The sequence below is a fragment of the Ovis aries genome, chromosome 23 (genome assembly GCF_016772045.2).
Source record: "Ovis aries strain OAR_USU_Benz2616 breed Rambouillet chromosome 23, ARS-UI_Ramb_v3.0, whole genome shotgun sequence".
Taxonomy (NCBI): Eukaryota; Metazoa; Chordata; class Mammalia; order Artiodactyla; family Bovidae; genus Ovis; species Ovis aries.
In genome coordinates, this window is record NC_056076.1 from 54,493,447 (window position 1) to 54,518,276 (window position 24,830).

The window sequence follows — 24,830 nt, forward strand, 5'->3', positions numbered from 1 at the left end:
CAAACTAGTCCCTTTGTCTCAGACAACATGATGTGTGCTTTCAACTTTATGAAAAAGCCGAATTCCTTCCCTTGAGTCTTTGTGAATTATTCCAAACAATTCAGAATTGTTGAAATAAAGTGACATCAACAGCAACACGCCTTTGACATTGCCTGCCTCCCCAGACCTGTTCTCACCTGTCTCTCTATCTGTGAATCTTAGTCTCATGGAAGTGGAAGTTCACTGGGGGCGGCCAGGACTCAACCTTCATTTCTGCCTAATTCCCCAGTGACACACTAACTCATTACTCCATTTCATATGCAAACCAGCAAGATGATACAGTTGTCCAAAGGAAGAGTGTACTATCTGAAACACCGATGAAATACCAGATTAGTTTAGATAATATTTATCCTTTTTCTAAAACTTAAAAAGTTATATAATTGGTGTATAATATGTTACAAATATACAACATAGTAATTCACAACTGATTATTTTCCATTTATCATTATTATAAAATATTCACTATATTCCTTATATTGTATAGCGCATTCTTGTAGCTTATTTTATACTCAATAGTTTATGCCTCTTAATCTCCTACCCATATATTGCTCCTCTCTCCAACTGGTATCCACTAGTTTGTTCCCTGTATCTGTGAGTCTGCTTCTTTTTGCTATTCATTAGGTTGTTGTATTTTTAAACTCCTCACATAAGTGATGTCATTTAGTATTTGTCATTCTCTGTCTAACTTATTTTACTTTAGCATAATACCCTCCAAGTCCATCCATGTTGCTGCAAATGGCAAAATTTCACTCTTTTTCGTGGCTGAATAATAACATTTAGATATACATAAACACACGTTGCCTCCATAACACATACATTGGAAGTGTAACAGAATAGTGTTTGAATTATTTGACAAACCAATGCCATTTGAAATGTTAATAAAAGTTTGAGAGATTTAAAAATCACTATAGAACCTCATTTTCAGTTAATTATTTTTTGACATTCCTGAAATGTATTTATTTAAACATGATGTATTTGAGATTTGATAACTACAACTAGAGGAAGTATGTTCATAAGTAAACTAAATTAAAGCACTTCAGTTATGATAAAGTGGTCTTACGATTTATTGCAAAGTGTTTGAATCCTGAATATTGTATTTTAACACATCTTTCTGCATCAGCAGAAATTAATAAAAGTTCTCTTGTGCTCATAGGCGTTGATTAATTGGAAATTAACTCAGGTTTATTTGCTGTGATTGATGCATCATGCCTAAAACAATTTCATATTTCAGGATATAGTAAATATACTGAATAGTGCAGCTCAAAATTTCAGCCCCAATCTTGAAGACAGAGTAGTAGCTATACACAATACATATTCAATAGAAAAAGAGTGAGCAAAAAGGAGATAGAGCTTTTCTTTAGTCCCTTGTGTTAGTTCCAGATCAGAAAAATCTTCCCTTTAGTTTCACACTCTGAAAGTGAAGAGTTGCCTCTTTAGATGACATAAAAATATTGTTTTGAATATTTAGTGTTTCTCACAAAAGCAGGAGTCCCGAAAGGTTTGGGAGCAGACTGAGCTGCAAAGAGGGATGGAGTTACCATCTGAAACTGATATTAGGGTCATTTCATCTCTCCCCATAGCTAGGCTCAGTTGTCTTGGGTTGGCTCTGTTGATAAGCAGTTCTCATCTGTCGGGGCACGACAGTGGCCAGCTATCCCAAGTTTATTACCTACTAATGTGAAAATATCCTGGAATTGTATCTCATTGCCTTTGAGTCTTGTACCTATTCTTTCCCACAAGAACCATGTGGTCAGAGAGTGAGCAAAGAGTGACCCAAGTATAACCGCCGTGTTGTTAATTTCTAAAGGGGACGGAGCTCTGAGCAAACACGAACAGTAGACCCCTGCCTTACTACCTGCAACTTTATGGTAGGTAGAGCTGAAGAGAATCACCTTGCTTCCTGTTCAGTCGCCAAACTTATTCTAGACATTGGGCCTGGTTGTCTTGCCAGTAAGGGAGCTCTTAGCCACTTAGCAGGAAAGGTTAATTTTAATTCCAACTTTGAGGTTGAAGTGAAGTAGATCACCTGGGCTAGAGCTATAAGAAAGTTTTCAGTTCTTCTGTATGATGATATCCGTAACATCCTCAGATACTATTATGAACTAAAGAGCACATCAACATTGAAATGTTTTATTTTTATATTCATACCAAGGGCATTAACTTATATTGTATTAATTTTTTAAGTATCAAAAGCATAAATTTAGACATATTATGGCACACTTTCAGTCAAACTGTTCAATATTTTTCTAAATCAGTATATAGACTACCATTTAAATCACAATGATTTCTTTTTAAATTATAAGGAAGCAAATTATTGGAACACTGTTTAGATCTTATTATCCCAATAATTAACAGATATTTGAAAATTAATAACAATTCCACTGTGCTTCATAAATATGTGTGCGTGCATATTTATTTGATCATATTATTGACCAAATATAGTTTTCAGATGTCCTATCTTGAAATTCTTTCCCCCTGTTTTCCAACAGGAAGTAATGTTTTATATTTGGACTAAGTAGCTATAGCAATGATGTTTTACATATGAACTAAGTAAGATGCTGCAAGCGAGTAATCTTAGAAAAAACACACTACAACTGGCCTTTCATGTCTTTCTCATGGATTTTTGGATCAAACTTCTCTGTAATATAATTAGCATATCAGAAGAACTGGCCATGTTCAAATTCAAACTACCTTCTGCTTGCTTCCTATTTCATTAGCAGAATTGAAATTAAACACAATGAAACAATCTGTTGCCAGGATTTTTTCATATTAACACTTCGGTCCCACCCTGGTCTATTGTGCATTTACTAAGATTTTGCTTTTACATTTGAGCAGTGGACTATTTTAATTAAATTTAAGGTCAATTGCTATAAATTGTTTTTTCTGTTAAACTGTCTCGTTTCAATTGACCATCAATCCACTCAGTGTGGCAGATTTCTGAGCTCTTTTTTTGGACATGGCTTAATATGCGGCAAACTTCTTATTGAAGGAAAATGAATGAAGTTGAGAAATGAATTAGCGACACTGGTCATTCTGTGTCAGAAAAGAAAGTATTTAAAAATATTTGAACTTTTTTTAAAGAAACACACGCTATTTGTGTGTTTTAAAGTATTATATATAATATAAAGTATTCTCTAAGTGCTTATCTTTATAGATGAACTGTATTAACGGATGAGGCATGGCATATTTTAAATAAATAAAAAAGACATTAGGTATATAAACCAGATAGTCGTAAAGGTGAAACTTAGTTACAGCGGGGTTTTTTAAACATTTGTTTTTATGTGGACAGCTGTTTTAAAAATCTTTATTGCGTTTCTTCTAATATTGCTTCTATCTTATGTTTTGGTTTTTTGACCATGGCACATGTGGAATCTTAGCTCCCCAGCCAGGGATCAAACCCACATCTCCTGCGCTGGAAGGCAAAGTTTAACCACAGGATCTCCAGGGAAGTCCCCATAATTACCGTGTTTAAAAACAGAATCCAATAATTATTTGTAGCATTTCCAAACAGAGTGAGTACATTTGTGAAAAATTATTCTTTCCAAATACGTTGAATGATCTCTGGCCATACCTGAATTTTATCTTGGATATTAACTGCATAAAGACCATCCGTAATTTAATCTTGCATGATGCCAGAAGACAAGCACATTAAGATTGTCTTGTATATTAAAATACAGAGGTAACAATTCAAAAATTCAATAAACAACTGGACGTTTTCAAGGAGCCAGATGATTAGCATATATTCTTAACAGATATAATTTTAAACAAAGAAAAAGATTTCAATTTTTCTCGAAAGGGTTTTTGTGTAATATACCCTTAAATATACATTCTTAAAACATTATCTAGAGATGACTCCAACATCTATTATGGCAGGAAAAAGACTCTCCTGTATTCTGACTCAATCTTGGGGTTTAATGGAGAGCTAGGTGTCCTAAATCTCATTTAGTTCCCTGAAGTTCTCAGTTAGAGACAGTTTGGACCAGATGATCTCTGTGGCCTGTCCCTTCTGATTTTTATTCCTTAGGATTTTGTGAAATATTTGAAATGACAACACCATGTGAGCAAATCAATGTGCATGTACGCTCAGTCGTGTCTGACTCTTTGTGACCCCATGGATAATAGCCCACCAGGCTCCACTGTCCATGGAATTTTCCAGGCAAGAATACTGGAGTGGGTTGTCCTATCCTACTCCAGGGGATCTCCCTGACGCAGGGATCGAACCTGCGTCTCTTGTGTCTCCTGCATTGGCAGGTGGATTCTTTACCACTGGTGCCACCTGGGAAGCAAGTCAAATATTTCCATAAAGCAGTAAAGTCTTCCTGGTGTTGTGTTTGGGAATGAAAACACTGCCAGTAGGTCATAGTGGACTCAGAAGATGGCATACTGAAACAGTCCATTCAGAATATAGAATGGTTATGTCCTCTAGCTTGTGTTACAGGAATGCACATAGTCTGAGATTCTGCTGTAGTTTTCATGGTTCACATAAAGATGGATAGTCATATGCATATTTGTTAGTTTGAAAAGCTGGCAGATTGATGTTGGACTCTGGAGCCAAACTGCACGAGTTTAACCCCTGGTTCTGCCACTTACTAGCTGTGTGAGAAGTTAGGCAAGCTACTTAAATCTTTGTGCTTCAGTTTCTCTATCTGTAGGGAGATGATAAAAGTAATATCTACATCAGGTCACTGTTATGAGAATGAAATGAATTAATACATGCGAAGTACTTAGCACAGAGCCTGGGACCCAGGAAGCACTATATAAGGGTATGTCATCACTGTCCGCACTAACCTTCTAAGAACTCTCTACAAACTCTGAGTCCTGAATGAACACATTGGCAAATTTTTCTGAGGGCCTTTGTCAGTGACATTTAAGTAGGACTGAATTTTCATTGAGTAAAAGGTTGAGGATAATCGAAATTCTGAGCTGCAGTGGCGGTATCAAACATGTTAGTAAAGTAACGCTCAAAATTCTCCAAGCCAGGCTTCAGCAATACGTGAACCGTGAACTTCCTGATGTTCAAGCTGGTTTTAAAAAAGGCACAGGAACCAGAGATCAAATTGCCAACATCCTCTGGATCATGAAAAAGCAAGAGAGTTCCAGAAAAACATCTATTTCTGCTTTATTGACTATGCCAAAGCCTTTGACTTGTGTGGATCACAATAAACTGTGGAAAATTCTGAAAGAGATGGGAATACCAGACCACCTGACCTGTCTCTTGAGAAATCTGTATGCAGGTCAGGAAGCAACAGTTAGAACTGGACATGGAACAACAGACTGGTTCCAAATAGGAAAGGAGTACATTAAGGCTGTATATTGTCACCCCATTTATTTAACTTCTATGCAGAGTACATCATGAGAAACCCTGGACTGGAAGAAGTGCAAACTGGAATCAGGATTGCTGGGAGAAATATCAATCACTTCAGATATGCAGATGACACCACCCTTATGGCAGAAAGTGAAGAGGAACTCAAAAGCCTCTTGATGAAAGTGAAAGAGGAGAGTGAAAAAGTTGGCTTAAAACTCAACATTCAGAAAACAAAGATCATGGCATCTGGTCCCATCACTTCATGGCAAATAGATGGAGAAACAGTGAAACAGTGTCAGACTTTATTTTTTTGGGCTCCAAAATCACTGCAGATGGTGATTGCAGCCATGAAATTAAAAGATGCTTACTCCTTGGAAGGAAAGTTATGACCAACCTAGATAGCATATTCAAAAGCAGAGACGTTACCATGCTGACTAAGGTCCGTCTAGTCAAGGCTATGGTTTTTCCTGTGGTCATGTATGGATGTGAGAGTTGGACTGTGAAGAAGGCTGAGCGTCGAAGAATTGATGCTTTTGAACCATGGTGTTGGAGAAGACTCCTGAGAGTCCCTTGGACTGCAAGGAGATCCAACCAGTCCATTCTGAAGGAGATCAGCCCTGGGATTTCTTTGGAAGGAATGATGCTAAAGCTGAAACTCCAATACTTTGGCCACCTCATGCACAGAGTTGACTCATTGGAAAAGACTCTGATTCTGGGAGGGATTGGGGGCAGGAGGAGAAGGGGACAACAGAGGATGAGATGGCTGGATGGCATCAATGACTTGATGGACGCGAGTCTGAGTGAACTCCGGGAGTTGGTGATGGACAGGGAGGCCTGGCGTGCTGCGATTCATGGGGTCGCAAAGAGTCGGACATGACTGAGCGACTGAACTGAACTGAACTAACTTTTCTCACTTAAGCTGGATTGGTGAAGTGCCATTCAACTCTGGCATGAGCTCTGATAGAGTGAAACATCTTTACACTTTTCTAAGAAATGAGGTTTGAGCCTTATATGTAGGAGAATTCTGTCTGGAAATACTAATAGATTAACAACAAAGGTCACAAACTGATGTGTTTGATCCATACACTTGAAAAAAAATGATTGGAATGAATTACTATATTTTAATGAGAGTTCACATAAATATCTGGCTTCCCATATCTTTTGAAAGAAGCACAAACCTGGCAACATATCTCATGACAGTGACCAGCTCAGTTGAACAGAGGTGGCCCCTTCAGAGTGAAGGAGCAGTTTCCAGAACGCCAGTCCCCAGCACTCCCTTTGTTTTGCATCCAGCGTCTGTCTGTCCCTCCAAATGTGCTCATGTGTTTGGTTCCTTCTTTAGCGTGACTTCCCTGGTAGCTCAGATGGTGAAGCGTCTGCCTACATGCGGGAGACTCGGGTTCCATCCCTAGGTCAGGAAGATCTTCTGGAGAAGTAAATGGCAACCCACTCCAGTATTCTTGCCTGGAAAAATCCCATGGACGGAGGAGCGTGGTAGGCTATACAGTCCATGGGGTCGCAAAGAGTTGGACATGACTGAGCGACTTCACTTTCACTTTCTTTTAGTGTGAAATAATGAAAAATGTGGACTTTCTTCGTGGCTCAGTGGTAAAGAAACTCCCTGCCAACGTGGGAGGCGTGAGTTTGATCCTTGGGTCAGGAAGATTCCGTGGAGAAGGAAATGGCAACCCACTCTAGTACTCTTGCCTGGAGAATCCCATGGACAGAGGAGCTTAATGGGCTGCAGTCCATGGGGTCGCAAAGAGTCAGACATGACTTAGTGACAAATAACAACACTGAAAAATGGAAATAGAAGCAAATGACCAGCAATCTGGTCACATGACACAGGGATAATGATTTCCTTTGAATTACATGGCTGGCTGCTCTACATGTTTCTTGCTTTCTTGGTTATTGCTGAGACTCTGAGCATTATTTTTCAAAATGATGCCTTCTGTTCTTCACTGCAGCACGTCAGGCTGATCTCCCTCCTGCCACCAGTTTCCCAAATGTTCCATCCTTATATCAGAGTGGAAGTTGGGCTTCAGAACGACTCTTTAAAATTTTTAAAGTTTCTACTTTGTTGGTGTTACAGCTCTGTGATGTTACCATGATGTCCCTCCCTGGTCACATGCCTGCGTCGATAACACTGAAATATAGCCTCAAGACCTCTCCTTCTGGGACTAATGCCTCAAAATCTGGTTTTAAGTTCAACATTATTAATTAAACTGTTGCCATTCTTACTGTCTTTATCATCATCCAAATCTAGTCATATCAACTTCTAATGGGAAAAATATGGATATTGACTGATCAAGTCATTGAAAGATGAAACAGAGTAGGTCTGAGGAATAATCTTCTTTCCCAGATACTTTAAACAATCAGAGACTGGTATTCTCTGTAAATATTCTCTTTTCATTCTTTCTCAATTTATATCTGCAGTTTAGATAACTACCGTCAGGGAATAGTCATTCTAGTGGATCAAAAATGAACACAATATTCATGTCACAGGTGTAGTAACAGCTGTATCACGTGGTACGTCCTGAAAAGGGTGTAGAGACAGAATTTTCTAAGACATCAGAGCCTAAGATGAAGCCTTGCGCTCCTTTCTCCATTTCAGAAATGGGGGTATAGAATTTTATCTATCTGGTTCATTTCCGGTGTGACTAATATGTAATTCTGGCAACCTCAAGACATATTTCCAGCCCTATAAAAGTATGTGCAAAGAAATTATATAAATGTGTGCAGGCTTTTGAGTGTGCAAGTATATGTACAGGCCTTTAAGAATTTAGAATTACTTATTGGGATCCAGAGTGTTTTTAAAAGCTGCAAAAACATTAATTCATTCATTCTTCATTCAGAGTATTTGAGTTTAATTTATTTTTCTCATTTATGATAACAGAAAAAAAAAAGACTATCTGTTCCTATTTTCCAATGACTGAAGTCTGGAATTTAATAGGAACCAAATTATAAAATATTGCTTACTTCCTTATGCTCTAGAGATTCTCAACCCTGGTTGCCCAATAGACTCATTAAAGGAGTGGTGTAGTTTCTTCATAAACCAAGGAGAGTTAAGATTTTTAGGCTTGTAGATTAAAAAAAAATCTGTATTTGCATAAGAGTATTTCTGAATTGATTTATTTTCTCTCTTTCTCAAATGATACTCTTACCATCATCTTGTCTTGTGAGTCTCAGTCCTGGCTGTGCAAAAGAGGTGCCTGGGAGTCTTATTATTTTTCACTTCTGTTTCAATGTCATTGTCAGCCTGAAGATTCTGATTTAATTGCTTAAGATAAAGATTCTGATTTAATTGCTTAAGATAAAGATTCTGATTTAATTGATTAAGATAAAGCTGAGCAATTTGTTAAAAACTCCCTAAGTGGCTCTCATGTGTAAATCATTGGTCTGTTCTGTAAGCTAACAGCTGAATACTCTGCTTATTTCTCTGTTCATTCTGCTTGTCTTTCCCATTAATATTTCAGATTGAGAGTTCATTTCCCCTCTCCATTGATCAGCAATTCATTTCCTAGTTCCTAAGAATATTAGAAGCCCAGGAGATCACTAACCAGCTCAGAGCAAGTGGAACATACACGCATCTCTCAAAGGCTGAGAGATGCTAAAAGAAAGCTCCATGGAATCTGGGATTAATTAATCTTATTTCCTGATCTGGTCATAGAATCTTAGAGGTTTAGTGATTGAAGGGACCTTAGCTATCAGGTTGCTGGCCTCTCTCATTTTTCAGGTGATGATGTAGGCATCAAAGAGCTAGTTATGGCAGAGCCTGGATGAGAACCAAGGTTATGGGGCAACGAGGCTTACTCAGACTGAACTCCATCCTCATGCTGCCTCTGTTATAGGAGGGTAGATGTGAGTGTGTGTGTGTGTGTCTGCTAGTCTCTCAGTTCAGTTCAGTTGCTCAGTGGTGTCTGACTCTTCGCAACCCCATGAATCACAGCACGCCAGCCCTCCAAGTCCATCACCAACTCCCAGAGTTCACTCAAACTCACGTCCATCAAGTCAGTGATGCCATCCAACCATCTCATCCTCAGTCATCCCCTTTCCTTCCTGCCCCCAATCCCTCCCAGAATCAGAGTCTTTTCCAATGAGTCAACTCTTTGCATGAGGTGGCCAGAGTACTGGGGTTTCAGCTTTAGCATCATTCCTTCCAAAGAAATTCCAGGGCTGATCTCCTTCAGAATGGACTGGTTGGATCTCCTTGCAGTCCAAGGGACTCCCAAGAGTCTTCTCCAGCACCACAGTTCAAAAGCATCGATTCTTTGGCGCTCAGCCTTCTTCACAGTCCAACTCTCACATCCATACATGGTCACTGGAAAAAGCATAGCCTTGACTAGACAGACCTTTGTTGGCAAAGTAGTGTCTCTGCTTTTCAATATGCTATCTAGGTTGGTCATAACTTTCCTCCCAAGGAGTAAGCATCTTTTAATTTCATGGCTGCAGTCACCATCTGCAGTGATTTTGGAGCCCCCCAAAATAAAGTCTGACACTGTTTCCACTGTTTGCCCATCTACTTCCCATGAAGTGATGGGACCAGATGCCATGATCTTCGTTTTCTGAATGTTGAGCTTTAAGCCAACCTTTCCACTCTCCTCTTTCACTTTCATCAAGAGGCTCTTTAGTTCCTCTTCACTTTCTGCCATAAGGGTGGTGTCATCTGCATATCTGAGATGATTGATATTTCTCCCAGCAATCTTGATTCCAGCGTGTGCTTCTTCCAGCCCAGCGTTTCTCATGATGTACTCTGCATAGAAGTTAAATAAGCAGGGTGACAATATACAGCCTTGACATACTCCTTTTCCTATTTGGAACCAGTCTGTTGTTCCATGTCCAGTTCTAACTGTTGCTTCCTGGCCTGCATACAGATTTCTCAAGAGACAGGTCAGGTGGTCTGGTATTCCCATCTCTTTCAGAATTTTCCACAGTTTCTTGTGATCCACACAGTCAAAGGTTTTGACATAGTCAATAAAGCAGAAATAGATGTTTTTCTGGAACTCTCTTGCTTTTTCATGATCCAGAGGATGTTGGCAATTTGATCTCTGGTTCCTGTGCCTTTTTTAAAACCAGCTTGAACATCAGGAAGTTCACAGTTCACGTATTGCTGAAGCCTGCTTGGAGAATTTTGAGCATTACTTTACTAGTATGTGAGATGAGTGCAATTGTGCGGTAGTTTGAGCATTCTTTGGCATTACCTTTGTTTGGAATTGGAATGAAAACTGACCTTTGCAGTCCTGTGGCCACTGCTGAGTTTTCCAAATTTGCTGGCATATTGAGTGCAGCACTTTCACAGCATCATCTTTCAGGATTTGAAATAGCTCCACTGGAATTCCATCACCTCCACTAGCTTTGTTCATAGTGATGCTTTCTAAGGCCCACTTGACTTCACATTCCAGGATGTCTGGCTCTAGATGAGTGATCATACCATCGTGATTATCTTGGTCGTGAAGATCTTTTTGTACAGTTCTTCTGTGTATTCTTGCCACCTCTTCTTAATATCTTCTGCTTCTGTTAGGTCCAGACCATTTCTGTCCTTTATCGAACCCATCTTTGCATGAAATGTTCCTTGGTATCTCTAATTTTCTTGAAGAGATCTCTAGTCTTTCCCATTCTGTTGTTTTCCTCTATTTCTTTGCATTAATTGCTGAGGAAGGCTTTCTTATCTCCTCTTGCTATTCTTTGGAACTCTGCATTCAGACACTTGTATCTTTCCTTTCCTCCCTTGCTTCTCGCCTCTGTTCTTTTCACAGCTATCTGTAAGGCCTCCGCAGACAGCCATTCTGCTTTTCTACGTTTCTTAGTTAGTCTCTCAGTCATGTCCAACTCTCTGGACATGATGCATGGACTGTAGCTGCCAGGCTCCTCTGTCCATGGGATTCTCCAGGCAAGAATACAGGAGTGGGTTGCTATTGCCTTCTCCAGGGGATCTTCCCTACCCAAGGATCAAGTCTGGGTCTCCAGCTTTGTAGGTGGCTTTTTACTGTATGAGCCACCAGGGGAACCCAGAGAGGGTAGATAAGTCCCTTTAAATAAGTCATACGGCAGAGAAAATTCACGGTCTCTCCAAGCCAACCTACACCTGTGAAGTTTCTCTGTGTGTTAAGCACTCCAAAAAAAAAAGTAGGAGAAAATACTGTCGAAATGACAACATTTCAAAGTAGTACTTGCTATGGCGAGATAGATCTTGTAAGTTTTAGTTTTGCTAAGTCGTGTTCTTGCCTGGAGAATCCCAGGGACGAGGGAGCCTGGTGGGCTGCCGCTGCTGGAGTCGCACAGAGTCGGACACGACTAAAGCAACTTAGCAGCAGCAGCAGCAAGTTGCTAGCACTTAGTTATAAGTCAGATCATATTCTATGAGCCAAACTTTAATATCAAAGAGTTCAAGCTGTTTGAATACTAAATGTTATTATTTATGACTCTGTTGTTTCACTCATGGTGTTAGATATTAATGTAGTATATTCCACAAGTCTTGTAAATTAAAATATTTTAAAGTTAAGTTGTATTCTGGAGTGTATTATTAACATTCAAGAGTTTGTAAAAACATCGAAATCATCAAAAGGAGTAGAGATGAAGATAAAGATCAAACTGTGTATTTTTCAGAGTTATGTTTACTCACTCTAGGATTAGTTGTATAAGGAAACATCTTTTGTTCAATTTCTCTGCAGTTTTCATGTAAAAGTAAGATAAAATTGTCATCTCCAGTTGGTTTCTACCTGCAAGTGTTTTCTTATTAATGGTTTAGGTTAGGTTATGTTCAGCACTAGTTATAAAAACTAAAAGTTTAAAATTTCTATAATGGTAGACTAATGCTTATTTTTTAAAATCAAAATTATGACTCACTTCCAAATTGGTGTTAGTAGATGCTGCTAGAATTTAGAAATATAAGTTTTTATGTTTTGTTTTGTTTGGACCACTTAATTCATCATTAAGGGGAAAAAAATCTCTTTTTCTAACTTGATGGCAGTTTTGCTTTCTGTAATTATGCCTTTCTCAGACTTTTAGAGATACGAATAAATCAACTTGAATTTTCTTGATTGCTAACAGAACAAGTCTGGTGTTAATAATCTTTTAGGTCCTGACATACAACTTTATATAAAGAAATAGTACACTGAAATTTCCCCAAGGGTATAATGTATGGATATTATACCTTTAAATATATATTATGTTTCAGACTGATTTATGCTTGAAAGTAATAATATCTTATGCTTTAATAGCAACTTTTATTTCCTTTTTCTTATTATAGGGGCAAGATATATTTGCAATATATAGGAAAAGACCCAGAACATATAGATGATGAATTTTAAGCAGAATAAATATTATCTCACTACCTAGAAACAAGCAGTAAAAACATCAATCAACAGAAACATGAACTGCTGAGAACATTTCCTTCAATGCCTCGTTTCATTCATTTTCTCTCATGCCCTCCTGTCTACTTTATGTATTTATAGTATTTCGAGCTTTTCTTTTACTTAAAAAAGACCATAAACTATCTTCTCCACACATATGGACATCTCATTCTCTTTGACAGCTGTTTAAGACTCCACAGGGTGATTGTTAATATCATTTATTTTCTGAATGGACATGTGGGTTATTTCCAATTATTTGCTGTGATAAACCCTGTTGCAAAGAACAGAATTCTATGTACCCCTGTATCCACCTGTCTGTTTCCTTAAGGCATTTCCTAGATGTGGACTCGTACATGAAAGGATGTGTACGTTTTCAGTTTGAGGGCAGTTTTAGATTTCAATTCTAGATTTCAAAGAAAGTTTCTGCTTGTCAGGAGTGCACTGGAGTGCCACTCTCACTCCTCTTTACCTGGCCACACTGGCAGTTGCTTAGCCTCTAAGTTGTGTCTGACTCTTTGTGACCCATGGACTGCAACGTGCCAGGCTCCTCTGTCCATGGGATTCCCCAGGCAAGAATACTGGTGTGGGTTTCCTTCTCCAGGGGATCTTTCTGACCCAGGAATCGAACCCATGTCTCCTGCATTGGCAGACAGTTTTTTTTTTTTTTTTAACCTCTGAGCCACCAGGGCAGTACTTTCTTTTTAAATTCAGTGGGGAAAATTATCTCATTTTAATTTGAATAAATGTGATTATCGTGGCAACTGAGCATCTTTTACAACTGTTTGCAACCCTTCTTCTGAGAGTAACCTATTTGTATTTTCCCCATCCTTCTACTGTGTATTCTTTGCATCATCTATTCGAACCACTGCTATAGATCGTAGGTTTTAACACTCTGGTCCCTGCTTACCTCCGCAGCATCCTCTATAATCTTATCAAGTCCCTGATATGGTTTAAACTTAATTCTTGTTTTTATTAAAATTTTTTTACTTGTAGGCATTTTCTCTGGTTATTGCTCAGACTAATGCCCACTTTTAAACTGCTATCTGTCCTCCTAGGTGCTCAGACTTAATTATGTAATTATAGGCATCTCTTGTATAATAAACAGAGTACCAAATCTGCAATGGCAGACCAGCAATCCATGGGCCAGATCCAGACCACTAATGTAGTTATTTTGGCTCATGGAGTGGCTTTATTTTTTTAAATATTTTGCTCCTGCATTTTAATTTGGATTGGTTTTCAACATTATAAAATTTATTTCCAGCATTTATAAAAAACCATCATGACACAGGTTACAATGATATAAATCACCCATTGAGAACCCAGATTCCTTTCCTCTCTTCATAAATTGTCATCACTGGTCCCATATTGCTGTATCCCAGAGCACCGCTGCCCCCGTGTTGCCCTGTGAATCCACAGCCCTTCACATTTCCTGTGGTCCAGCTGTGTCCACTGACCTTTGAGCAGGATCTCTGAATCTCAGAACTGCTGCGGTACTGAACCAGATGATTCTTGTTGGGAACTGGAAGACTGTCCAGTGAACGTTAAGATGGTTAGATGCCGCTCTGACTTTCACATACTGGACGCCAGTGGTCTACCCTCTACCACCCAGCCGTGATAATCAGGAAGCCTCTAGCTGTGGCTAACCTCCCCTGGAGAGGAGAGGGGAGGGGGTCAAAAACAGTCCCCCTGTGAGGACCACTGCCTTAGGGTTTGGGACCTCTGATCTAGATCTGCAGAAGATTTGTGCTTAGCGAGCATTTGTGCTGAGCGCCCTGTGCTATCTCCTATGGAAACTGTCCCTCCTATGTTTTTTAGTGTGGAGGGGGGCTACAGAAACCTGGGAGTGAGCCCAGATTTAGGACCTGTGAGTAGATGGAGATGGAACTGCTGATGGATTTTCCTTCAGAACATGTGTCCATCAAGAGCAAGCAACTGTTGGGTGTCCTGGCCCCTTTCCCTTCCACTAATAAGGTGCTTGACTGTGGGATTCTCTAAACAGCAAAGCCTCCATTTCTGTTGGCTGGCCAACCACAAGAACAAGGCAGGAATCCTCGTTGTTAAAGGTGTGATAAAGCTTGGCCCTAGCAGAGTTCACAGGATCCTTTTCTTTGATTTAGTGCCTTCTCGCAATGTCTCCAGAGAGTGTATATTTCCTTCCAGCAACAGTTATCAGTGGGAGGTAGAAAGGACATTTCCAGAGAGAGAGAGCGTGCACTGAGCTCTTACTCCTAGGCTGAGCCACGTTTCTTCCTTTATTTGTTTGTTGTTTTTTACTTTGGAAGACTGAAAGGAGCTGGTGTTGGGAGCACTGTCATTTTCCCCTTAGTCTTTCTGTTAGCCCTCACCCACTGACTTAGTCCGTGCCTTTGCATCTGGTACCTGGTGATCCAAGATTGTACATTTTCCTGGAACTGGTTGACGATGTTCCTTCCCCTATAAGTAAGTCAATAATATAATTTTACAGGGTGATGATGTTTACCATGAAAATAAAAGTGGCAGGTGGAGAATTACAGAAACTGAGCAAGGAGGCGATTTCAGATCAGGCAATCAGAAGGTCCTCGGAGGGGTTGGCTTTTGAGCAGAGGTCTGAGTAATATAGAGTAGCAAGCAAGCTATGCAGAGTTCAGGAGGAAGCTTATCTAAGGCTGAAACAGCTTGAAGCTTGGCTGGTCAGAGAAAAAAATCCACCGGTGTTCAGGCAAGGACGAGATGAGAGAAGTCACACAAATCCTTGAAAAAAAGAAAGGAGCTTGAATTATTATTATTATTTTTTGTGCCTAAATATCATAAGTAGCCATTAGAGATGTTTAAGAAGAAGAATCTAGCATGTTCTTTTCCAAAGCTCTTTCTGGCGGCTGTGGGGAGAGGGGCAGAGTGGGAGCAGTGAGACCAGATGGGGAATAGCTTCAGTCATGTGGGGCTGGGCGGCGGCGGCGGGGGGGGGGGGGGGGGCGCAGAGTGCTGATAACATGGTGTGTGAAGGGCAGCAGAAACAAGGAGAAGTGAACAGATTTGGGGTGTTTGGAATTAGATCCTGTTGCCAGATTGACTGTGGGAGCAGAACAAGAGAGAAGAATTAATGACGACTTCTTGGTTTCGGATTTAAATGACTGTGTGATTATGGAACTGTTCACTAAGATGATGGTGAGGATAAGTCTGGGAGTTTCCTTGGGGAGGGAGGCTGGGGTTTCTGGTAGTGAGATCAGTGACTTTGGAAGGTTTGGACTCGTGGATGTGACTGCACTAACCAAGCATGGAGGATGGTGGGATTAGTCCTGATCGGGGGGAGGTAGTCAGCCCTAAGTGTAGCCTCTTCTTCTTGACTGGTGGCTCAGGAACTCTTTAATCAAGTGTGGTCAGCACCACTAGTGATCTGAGGATTTGTTAGAAATGCAGAACCAGATAAATAACAAGGATCCACTGTATAGCAAAGGGAAATGTATTCAATATCTTATAATACCTATAGTGGAAAAGATGTATTCTTTTCCAGATATATGTGTATAATATATATAACCAAATCATTTTACTATATACCTGAAACTAACAACATTCTATATACATCAACTGTATTTCAATTTAAAAAAATGCAGAACCAAGAATCTCACCAGAATCTTCTTAATCAGAATCTGCATTTTTAACGGGATCTCCATGAAGCTATGTACATTAAAATGTGACTGTTTGGAAGGTGTAACTGAATCTAACTATGAGGAAACATAAAACCAAACTGAGAGATGCTAAAGAATTTTGTATTCTTCAGAAATGTCAAGTTCATGAAGATCCAAGGAGGCCTGCAGAACTGTTCCTGATTAAAGAAAATTAAAGAGATGTGATAATTAAGTGCAGCACATGGCTTCTGATTGAAGTTGGATTCTCCTGGTCCAAAAGATGTGCTTGGGATATCGGGCCAAACTTGAGTGGGGTCTTTGGGTAAAAGATATATGGGAGTCTCTTACTGTGTAGACACCTTTTTCACATGTTTGAACACATATGTTGTTTTTTGTGGGTTTTTTTGTTTGCTTTAAGCTTTGACTCATATGGGCTGTTTGTATGCAGTGTTGAGAAAGATGTGATGGAGCTGAGAGAGGGGTCTCTGGAGGTCTCACTTCCACTCAAGGGCACCCCCCACAAATATGCAGCTAGTGGTCAACAAAGCCATACCAGGTGCAGAATGAACCGTGCAGACCCCTTACATTTTATTTGAAGTGGTGTTGCAGGCAGGAAGAGGGGATTTTCATCAAATGTCAGAGAAGCAGAAAGAGGAGAAACTTGGGTAGATGAGGGGGTCACTATGGCTTTCACTCCCAAAAAGGCTCTACAAGAAAACACCACAGAAATATTTTTAGTGTCTGATCTCTTTTCCTTCTGGTTCATTTTTCCCCATCAGTGTTTCACGGTAACACTCTCCATTTGCCTTTTTCTCCACCTGTAGAAATTTATGTCTTTCTATTCAAAATTGTTGGGGGTAGGATCCCAGGTATAGATTCAAAGCACAAAACAATTTTCTCAACCTTAGATGCTAATGATTTCCTCCCTATTTTCAGAGAATCCATGAGTAGGTTTGTCTTTATCCCAGTGTGGTTGAAGACATCCCTCTCTAAAAAGATGACAATCTAGGAGTGATGACTTGAAAATCCTAGCTTGGTTTTGTGATTTTAGAGATCTGTGCTATCATGCCCTGAAAACAAAGGGCATATAATATTTTTAAAATATTAATAAAATTGAACGCAATCTCAAGGCCGACTCACTATTCACTAAACAGGTACCTTACCTTGTTGTTTGAAACATCAGTTTCTAAACTAAAGATCAGTTTCAAAAGACTGGGTTTCATGTTGAGTAATAAGAATGTTTCAGAGAAGCAATTTTTTTTTTACTCCATTGAAAAATATAATGGAGGTCCCCAAATGCATGGATTGAATAAGTAAATACTCCGCCATCAAAAGCGTGCATCTCCTTCTCAGAAGCTGAGACAAAGCTGTTCCATATGAAGTTGTGGGCTCATTCGTTTTCGTGGCTCTGTGATAGAGCATCTGATTTAGCTGCTTCTTCAGGATAAAAGTGAATGATGTATTCAATCCACTGAGTCTGCTTGCGAGCTGTGGGATTTCCTTAGAGATAGCAAACACTTTGCTGGTGCTTCCTTATTTGTTTCTGATGCCCACATCCTGTGCTCCGTGGAGAGCACAATTTTTGAGATAATGTTGACAGCCAGTACAGATAAGCAGTGGACTCAGCTTTAGGTCAAGGACTGTGAATCATTTTGGTATCTGAGTCATCTGCTTAACTCAGAACCCATCTCTTCTTAAAGAGATGAAGCCTGTTGTGACACGGAGACTATTGTGTGTTACTTTGCAGGGGGCATATAAGACTTTGATTAGAGGAGCATCTTTCTTTTTATCTCCTTGTTTAGCTAGTCACTTTGATTTCAAGTATACACAGGCATTGAGGATCTAAATAACAAAGGAAACAATTCAGCCTACCCAACACTCTTGGACACTGTTGCTTTCTCATTCATATTTTTAAGAACTTAAGTGTATGCCTAACTCAAAGTTATTATTACAAGAATTATCACAGTGAAAATTATCATCATAATAATTCTCTAGTTCAGACTCTGTTTTCTGTTAGATCTGTTAGGTGTTTTTAAAAAAATTAAGCATGTCGTCTGTCACTTGACATGTTTCTCACTTAAAAAAAATTAAGCATGTCATCTGTCACTTGACATGTTTCTCACTTACAAGGTAAACTACATGTGGAGAAGGTGTCAGGAGTAAGACTGCATTTAAAGGCTTGCCTGGTGGTCTAGTGGTTAAGAATCTACCTGCCAAGGCAGGGAACGTGGGTTTGATCCCTGGTCCGGGAGGATACCCCATGCCAAAGAGCAACTAAGCCCTCGAGCTGCAACTACTGAGCCCACGCACCACAACTACTGAAGCCGGCGGGCAGTAGAGCCCGGCTCCAGAACAAGGAAGCTACCTCTCCCTGGTGGCTCAGAGGTTAAAGCGTCTGCCTCCAATGCGGGAGACCCGGGTTCGATCCCTGGGTCGGGAAGATCCTCTGGAGAAGGAAATGGCAATCCACTCCAGTATTCTTGCCTGGAGAATCCTATGGACGGAGGAAGCCTAGTAGGTTACAGTCCACGGGGTCGCAAAGAGTCGGACACGACTGAGCGACTTCACCTTACCTCAAAGAGAAGCCTGAGAACCACAGCCAGAGCATACCCCCTGCTTGGCACAACTGGAACAAGCCCCTGTGCAGCAAAGAAGACCCAGGGCGGCCAAAAAGAAACGTAAACGGGAGAGAAACCCCAAACAACACAGTATTCATCTGCACATTATCTGCAGAAAAAGAAACACATTTCTAAGACTCTTGTCAAAGAGGGGGAAAATTACCGGAGGCTGAAACAGTGGCAGATGGGGCATGCTCCAGGGGGCGTTAGTGATGAAGAACTCACCTGCCCATGCAGGAGACATAAGAGATGCAGGTTCGATCCCTGGGTCAGGAAGATTCCTTGGAAGAGGAAATGGCAACGCACTCCAGTATTCTTGCCTGGAGAATTCCATGGACAGAGGAGTGTGGTGGGCTACATCTATAGCGTCACAAAGAGTCGGACACGACTGGAGCAATTTAGCACGCATGAGGCAGTCTCTGCTTAGTCTCTGTATTTTGAAAAATATTTAAAATTTGTTCACCTAAATGATTCTGAAATTGGTGTAAAGAGTCCCTGGCCTGCCCCTATTTGTAGGAAATTAATGTTCGTCTGAAATAAAGGCAGACATATTGTTTAAGAATCTGTGGCTTTTTGTTTTTTTGGTCTTTTTGGATGGAAAGTTAAGTTTGCTTTATTTCAGATGCAGCAACTGAGAAGAGAGTGGTGGACCTCTGTCCAAAGGCCAACTCCCTCCACCACCAACAGGCAAGGGGTGAGAGCATTTGTAGACAGAGTTGGGGGTGATGGTGGTTACATGAAGAACCGGCATAGTCATCTCTAATAGTCATCTTCAACTGGTCATCAGTGAACCTGTGGCTTTTTAATCACTGATTCATATGACTGCTAATACTAAGACAAAGTAGCTGCACATTGGAATTCTTCCCATGAAAGGCACATGACATTCCAATAGCTGAATCTGTATGCTTCATTTTCGACACCCTTGCCTGTTGGCCACTGTGAAGCAAATATGATGAGTTTTCCTTGAATCTGAGGGGGGCAATTGACACCTAATGCTGACTTGTGACTTTTCTTTGGGTTGGTTAGTTGAAGTTGTTGTCTCTCATGGATCTCATAGAAAATTTCAAGTTCCATTTTGCAGTCTTTACATCAAGAGATAATATTCATTTTAATACCTTTTTTGCAGGTATCTGCTTCTCAATTAGGAGCTAGTCAGTTTCCTTCTAGTTGCTAACTCTAGGGAAAACAAGAAGTCACCAGGATTGATGCTGCAATCAAAGAATCAATGATGGTTGATTGCGGTAAATCCACTCTTCATCAGTTCCTCAAAGCCACACCAGTTAAACCTATTATTTTTTTAAAAAATTACAAAAAACAAATAGCAAAAACCCTAGCCTACTCATTTTTCCCTCTCTTTGGTGAGTTTGTATAATATCCCACTCTATTTGAACACCAGACTTCAAGTTTATGAAGATATAACTGGTTCCCTACTTTCCTTCAATATCTCAGTGTCATCTTCTTCTTCTTTTTTTTTTTTTTTTTTGCTTCGTTCTACAGATTATGGGATCTTAGTTCCCCAAATAGGGATTGAACTCAGGTCCTCAGCAGTGAAAGCATGGAGTCCTAACCACTGGTCCTCCAGAGACCCTCAAGTGTCCTTTAAGTGTCCCTTGATTCTTCAGCACTCAGCCTTCTTTATGGTCCAACTCTCACATCCATACCTGTGGTTTAGTTGCTAAGTCATGTCTGACTCTTGTGACCCCATGGACTGTAGCCAACCAGGCTCCTCCGTCTATGGGATTTTCCAGGCAAGCGTACTGGAGTGGGTTACCATTTCCTTCTCCAGGGAATCTTCCGGGCCCAGGAGTCGAACCCAGGTCTCCTGCATTGAGGGCGGACTCCTGCATTGCCAGTGGATTCTTTACTGACTGAGCTACATACCTGACGACTGGAAAAACCATAGCTTTGACTGTACTATAATTGGTCTTAATATGTAATTCTTCTCATGCTAGAATCTCTTGATCTCAGGGACTTTACATTCTGGCAGGGGAGAAAACACAAATAAATTGGAAACAATCCAGGTATCCTATGATCAGTCCATTCAACATAGGGTTTGTTATCATCAGTAGTTTTTAGAGAAAACTATTTGAGACGGCAGGACTTTTGTGCTATAGGAATACATGAAGAATTTGAATTAGTCAAGGTGGTGGGTTTGGTATCCAGAGGGGAAAGAAACCTAAGCAAAGATACTAAAGTGGAAAGGGATTTGCTCTGCCAGACTTTGAGGAAATTGATTTCATTTATGTGAGAAATTTACATTAGAAATTACTAGATAAGAAACATCAGATAATAAAAGTGAGGCCAAAGTATATATTTAATGCTGTAAGACTGAAACCAAATTTTGAGACATGGTAGGGCATGATTTTAAAAACCCACACTTACATATTAAGCTAACTGAAAGAAACTGCACTCAAAGACGATTGAACATATGATTCCATTTGTTTGAAATTCTTGAAAAGGCAAAACTATAGGGACAAAAACCATATCAGTAATTGCTGAGAGGTTGGGGTCAGGGAGCATGGAGGATTTTTTTGAGATGATGGAACTGTTCTGTATCTGACAGAGGTGGAGACTAAATGACATTTACCAAAGTTTCCAGAATTACACACCAAGAATGGTGAATCTACTGTCTCAATATTATCATACTCTTAAAAATAGAAAAAAAAAAAACCTTAACAACTGTGGATTGAAACTGATAATGAATTTGTTGACAGGAACAAATTGAAGGAAGAACTGTTAAAATTTAAGGATGATATGGTAATCAAAAGCTTTGAAATTTTTGAACCTGTGGAAGAAGATGGGCTTCCCTAGTGGCTAAGGTAGAAAAAAATCTGCCTGCAGTGCAGGAGATATGGGTTCGATCCCTGGGTCATAAAGATCCCCTAGAGATGGGAATGGCTACCCATTCCAGTATTCTTGCCTGGAGAATTCCATGGACAGAGGAGCCTGGTGGGCTATATAGTTCCTGGGGTTGCAAAAAAGTTGATCACAACTGAGTGACTAAGCACATACACAGTAGAAGGTAACAAACATGGAATATAAATATCCAACCAGTCCATCCTAAAGGAGATCAGTCCTGGGTATTCATTGGAAGGACTGATGTTGAAGCTGAAACCCCAATACTTTGGCCACCTGATGCGAAGAACTGACTCATTTGAAAAGACCCTGATGCTGGGAAAGATTGAGGGCAAGAGGAGAGGGGATGACAGAGGATGAGATGGTTGGATGGCATCACCGACTCAATGGACATGGGTTTGGGTGGACTCCGGGAGTTGGTGATGGACAGGCAGGCCTGGCATGCTGCGGTTCATGGGGTTGCAAAGAGTCGGACACAACTGAGCGACTGAACTGAACTGAGGACTATGTATACATATAATTTTATGACGTCTTTTGGATGTATAATGGCATAGTTGGATTAACTCTCAGGATGTTTGTTAGCTGCTATCAAGCTGGAATGGTTACATGGGCAGGAAATATGAGTCTAAGTGCTTTGCTGGTGGCTCAAACAGTAAAGAATCTGCCTGCAATGCAGGAGATCCAAGTTTGATACCTGAGTTGGGGAGATCTCCTGAAGAAGGGAATGGCAACCCACTTCAGTATTCTTGCTTGGAGAATCCCATGGACAGAGGAGTCTGTCCTGGTAGGCTATTATCCATAGGGTCACAAAGAGTTGGACACAACTGAGAGACTAACACTTTCACTTTCAATACCATTTTTAAACTGTTAAAGACTAGAAAACAAAATAACATTAAACAAAACTAAAGAATCACATCAATATTGACCAGCTCAATATCAGAAATAAACATTCTAAGTCTCTTACAAACAAACATAAGTAGGTTTGAGCCGTTAAGTATGGTAAGCTTATTCTGAAATTCTGAATCATTTTCTGAGGTTTATTTAAATTATCTGGCTTTTAGTTTTCATTTAACTGTTCTTGTCCTGCTTTGAGACATAGCCCATTATGTTCGATGTCAGTATTCAAAACAAAAAAGTTTCCAAATGTTAAGGGGCACTAGTTTTGAGGATAATCCTCTGTTTTGAGGGTTGAACTTATCATGCAGGTGTAGGCAGCAGAAGAGAAGGGTTAGGCAGGCTTTGTAAAAGTCCTTATCTTTTTTATCCTAAAAATGCAACCTCCTCAGGAACCTGGGGCTTTGCAGGGGTGACCACAATAGCTTGACTTCCACCACTAACCCTCAACTTTTGACAAAACCAGCTAATTTCTTAACTATGTCAATAGGCATATCATTTGACAGCCAGCTATGGAAACAAGCTCATCTTATTCCTGGTGAATGTGTGTCAGTGATGATACCTTTGTGAGATTCAAGTACCACCCGCAAAGTCTTGTTAGTAGTTTAATAGTTTTGTTCTTGAACACTCAGTAGGGAACAAGCCCCATTTTTGCAAGGGTCTTGTTAGTTTTGTTCTTGAACACTCAGTAGGGAACAGACCAAGTTTACCAAAGTCCTTCATCTTCACTTGCACTCACAGATGAGTTCTGAAAATGGGATAAGTCTGTGCTGGCAAGACACATGCTGTGGAAAACCACTCATGTCTGATCTAGGGGGATAAAGTGCTCAGAAAGTAAATGAGACCTTAAAGTTTGCCTATTATTTCATCACCTCAAAGGATATCTGTCTGAATGTAGACATACGTGGTACTAGGCTTGGTCTTTTAGGTCTTTCTCTTGTCCCCAGTGCCTTTCAAAATAGAAGCGAATTTTGCAGTATCTGCATGTTAAATGTTGATAAAAGCTAGTAAAAAGCCAGAGGAGTCTCAATTATAATTGAAGCAAGGACAAATGAAATTGGTTACATATTATACCATGATGAATACTTAAAATTTGTTCATCGTTTACAACTTAAGGTGCTATACATTCTTTGTACTCGTCTGGTTAAGATCAGTAACGCTGTGGTAACAAATAGTCCCCGTCTCTGAGCAGTTATTTCTTATTAGCTTGTGGCCTAGGCGATCCTTCCACGAACTGTCCTCCGTGAGTTGGTGCAGCATCCCAGCTATCTTTCTTATCGTTTTGTAGAGTACACTTCTGCCTATTCATGTACAGATAATCATGTTTGGATCATACTGATTTTGAAAAAGCTTAAAAAATTAAGTTTTCCTATTAATTAAGAATCTAACCATAATTTTGTTTTTCTCCATCTTTTCAACATTTGTCTAAGTTGTTTGAAAAATACTGATCTGAAAACATTATTGAAAATATACCACATGAGAACCAGTGCTTATAAGGCACTCCACACTGGGGGAGACAGAGTAGGAGGGGAAGGAGCTAAATAAAAAGATGATGGTATCTCCTTTCAGTTCAGTTCAGTCTCTCAGTCGTGTCCGTCTCTGTACAACCCCATGGACTGAAGCACATCAGGCCTCCCTGTCCATCACCAACTCCCGGAGTTTATTCAAACTCATGTCCATTGAGTCGGTGATGCCATCCAACCATCTTATCCTCTGTCGTCCCCTTCTCCTCCTGCCTTCAATCTTTCCCAGCATCAGGGTCTTTTCAAATAAGTCAGCTCTTTGCATCAGGTGGCCAAAGTATTGGAGTTTCAGCTTCAACACCAGTTCTTCCAATTCAGGACTGATTTCCTTTAGGATGGACTGGTTGGATCTCCTTGCAGTCCAAGGGACTCTCAAGAGTCTTCTCCAACACCACAGTTTAAAAGCATCAGTTCTTCAGCGCTCAGCTTTCTTTATAGTCCAACTCTCATATCCATACATGACTACTGGAAATACCATAGCCTTGACTGGACGGACCTTTGTTGGCAAAGGTGTCTCCTTTAAGGGGTTGCTATTTAAAAAGCCTAGTTTTATGTTTATGTTGCTTTTTTCAGACAGCTTTACTGATGTTTCATTGACATAAAATAAACTGTACATAATTAATTTTACAATTTGATAC

At 40.0% G+C, this 24,830-nt stretch overlaps 1 protein-coding gene and 1 long non-coding RNA gene across 3 annotated transcripts in view; both read left to right on the forward strand.

The window, feature by feature from the left end:
• The window catches only part of RAB27B (RAB27B, member RAS oncogene family), a 180,025-nt gene that overhangs the window by 62,487 nt on the left and 92,708 nt on the right, over positions 1-24,830 (forward strand). The gene's annotated exons all lie outside the window — the stretch shown is intronic.
• Positions 15,678-20,238, forward strand: LOC132658482 (uncharacterized). The gene is made up of 2 exons (XR_009598169.1): positions 15,678-15,840; positions 16,454-20,238. It is a non-coding gene; the product is annotated as an uncharacterized LOC132658482 (long non-coding RNA).